Source organism: Hesperophylax consimilis, chromosome 13 (genome assembly GCF_061612785.1).
Source record: "Hesperophylax consimilis isolate HC1 chromosome 13, BYU_Hcon_1.0, whole genome shotgun sequence".
Taxonomy (NCBI): domain Eukaryota; kingdom Metazoa; phylum Arthropoda; class Insecta; order Trichoptera; family Limnephilidae; genus Hesperophylax; species Hesperophylax consimilis.
Genome location: NC_142848.1, coordinates 4,505,713 through 4,509,354, shown reverse-complemented (window position 1 = coordinate 4,509,354; position 3,642 = coordinate 4,505,713).

The following is a 3,642-nucleotide window of genomic DNA, read 5'->3' as shown; positions in this document are numbered from 1 at the left end:
CGCCGCGGGATCATCCCAGGGGCGTCGTGAGGCAATCTTTATAGCGAGAATATCGTTCCATCAGCACTGCAGCATTAAGGGTTTTATTACCTAATTGTAAAAAGCATTCACTTTGTGGCTCATCATAATTTACAATAAAAACAAATTTATGTGTTTTTATTGTAAAGGTTTTATTACCGTTTGCGACATCATATTTGTGTGAGACAGGTTTCTCTGCAGTTGCAGTAATTAAGAATAAGTACAGATCAAAAATAAATTTAGAGGCAGAGGACGAGAGTGGCGATTTCGAAACTTCAACCTCGTTTTGAGAAACTATGCTCAGAAAAGCAAGCACATCCTTCTCATTAATACCAAAGAAAAAAAATGCTATTTTATCTTTTTTGTTTGCTTCCATTTTTGTTTTTTTTGTTGTGTTCTTTATTTTCTAATAAAAAATTTAGATACTATTTGGAGTTTTTCTGACAAATTGTTATTAGGTAACGTACCCATACTGCGTGACCCGTTCAGGGGGGGGCTTCAAAATACTACGCTTGGTACAAATGAGCGGCGGGGGGCTTAGATTTTTAGTCACCGGGGGGGGGGGGGGGCGTCGCAAAAATATGGCAACTTCCCAAGGGCGTCACAGTTGAAAAAAGTTCGGGAAGCCCTGATATAGTATATTTGCGGCACGTTTCAAAGTGGAAGATACTCTCAGTATTGCCCTGGTGTAAGACCGCCATTCAGAATTCAAACGTTGTTTGAAATGGCTTTGGCCGTTTTGGTGACCAGATCTGAATAGCCAGATTTTTCCCCTTCCCACTACCTTCAGCCTCACAAAATATCTCATTTGGGGATGCCATAACATCACAGGCTCCAGACAGATGGGAGAAGTTGGGACTCTTATATGATTTCACATTTTAAAAAAAATAAATGTAAGTAGTTGATTGATGTATGTACAATTTACATGTGAATTATGTTTCTAGTAGGATAGTAGGAAGTCTGATTGAACAAATCCTGAGATGTCACTTTAATAACATATTTTTAGACTCTTATACTGTTTTGTATTAGGTATTGAAGAGGAATTGGATTTTTCACATCTATAAAGCAATAAAGATGACATTAAAACAAAATAAAATAATAAAAAATACAATTTCACTTTGGTGAACATCTGACATCCTCCAAAAGTTCCTTAATCCGTGCCCAGAAGTCGTTAATTTTTAAAGTGGCATGAGCAAATATGATGTCGATTGATTTATTTGAAATCCAATTTATACTTTATTTTATGTTATTTTTTATTATTTAAACGCCCATTGAAACAAAAATCGTTTTATTTTCGTGAAAATTATTTCGTTGGAGATTACTTTCATATTGGTAGGACTGTTTTAACAGACGTTTTGAGATATGTAATCAATATCCGACATACTGTTTTAAGTAAAGAATGGTAAGTGAAGCAAGATGGAGGATGGCCGACACATGCCATGTTCTGTGTCATCACAAGGATGAAGTGATTGGAAACATTGTAAATTCTGTGGATTCTTTTGACAGTGTAGCAGATGCCACGTGTTCTGCCAAAAACAATAACCCGAACTTTTCAAGTAAGGAAGATATGACCATAATAATATTCTGGTGCATTTCTTACCTCTTTCATGTAAAGCATGTTAAGTGCTTTCAATTGTTTTAACTAACTTTTATCGATTTAAAGGGCCTTTTAATGGTATCTACACGCATATGACATTGTTTACCTGAAAATGTATCATGTTATCAATCGATTACATCTTTTGTGATTCACGAGGACCCAGATGATTAAACGTGGATGAAAAATTATGTAGTTTTTGAACTAACATTAATTTCACTTTCAATATACTTACTGGTAATTTTTCCTCTTTTGCGCTCATATAAATAACATATAAATATGTTATATACCATAAATTGGTTTGTGTTCATGTAAAGGATGGTAACCACAGACATAGGAATTAATAGACGAGAAGATAATGGCGAGGGGTAAAATCAACTGTTGAAGAACGAAGGGAGTGAAGCTGACTGTGATTCGTCAATAAATCAATCTGACAGTAAATAGGCATCTCGCATTATAATATCACCATTTACTTCTTATAAGTAAAATCTGCTTTTGAATGAATAGACATTTTTACATGGGAGCGCAAATTACTCGCCACGTTATGAACAAATTTGCGAAGTCCAAATTCGGCAAAAAAATTCGGTTCTATTTTCAGAGTCGAATATTTCGTTTAAGTATTTAGTTAAGACACTTTTATAAATGTTCATAATTTACTTCCCAGCAACCAACCAGCTTTGTGTTTCGCGTCCAGACGTTTCTCGATGTGATAGTAACAACTAATTCATATTATACGATGTGAATATGCCTAAAATAAAGTAAAATAATGCTTATATATGGAATGTAATACGACAATTGGGTTTATTCTCTTTTTCACATCTATTTTTACAAGTTTTCATAGTACAAGTCAACATTTTGCCGTGTTATTTCGTAAAATGAACCGATGATGCCTCGACCATAGTTCGCACAAGAATGATGACGTCACGTTTTCAAATTTCACTTGAGGCCATACGCGAGCACAGCCGGCTCCAATGGAACCGGTATGGGGAGTGGGGATAATACGCTTTTAATCACTTAGGGCAGGTCTACTAATATTCATATGTCTATGATGGTAACCAACATTTTGTTCCCATTTTTCAATTTTAATTTAATTTAATTATTTTGTTTCAAATCATATTACTGCAATGAACATAATTTTGTATTTTCATATAATAAAAGTTTGATAAAAAATTAAAACTACTCTTAATTTTTTACAAACTGTTATTTTTATGCATCCAAACATTCAAAATGCTATATCTGAAAAAAATTTTTACAGTTAATATCCTGCACCCGAGAAGCTTAATTTTTTGTTATCAAGCGTCAAATATTTCCTACCACTTCTGCACAGTTGAGGGTTTTTTCAGGTTTTTTGGGGCTCCAGACTCCAGGCGGCTGCAAAATTCTATAGTGGGACGCACTTTTGATTTGTACAGGATCAACAATTGTGTTCTATTAAAGTACCTGCAGGTCCAGTACAGAATACCCTGCTTTTGAGAAACTAACATAACCCACGTCTGAGCTGGTCAAGAAGATTGCTTCCGTTTAGAAGTGTCATTCTGGCCGCAATGAATCTGATTCCGAAGGCATTTGATTCACTCTCACTCGTTCCGAATTGTGAGTGGATCTGAAATTGACACCCGAACAGAACCAATCATTATTCAAAAAGACAGTGCTAATATATTATGAGATAATTCTCGTAGTTAAAAGATAACAAGAAGCATTGCTTTTTGCCGTTTGTTGATTTGCATGGAAAAAATTTGTCTTCCAAGCAGCTCACGATTGGTAGCAACTTTGACTTGCATTGGTTCAGATTCCACGTCTAAGGCAAGTAAGTCTGATAAGTTTGTTCACTCTTGTAACTCTCCTATCGTTACTCAACATCGTGGCATTCCACTGAGTCCGGCGAGTCCAGCTGAATGAACTCAATGAGTTTCGTTCCATCGGATTCGGTGAGTCCGGTGGAATGACACAATGAATTTCATCTCATCCTAAACCATGACATTATGAGTGACCAGGAAGACAAAAATTCAAAATTAAATCATAACAACATG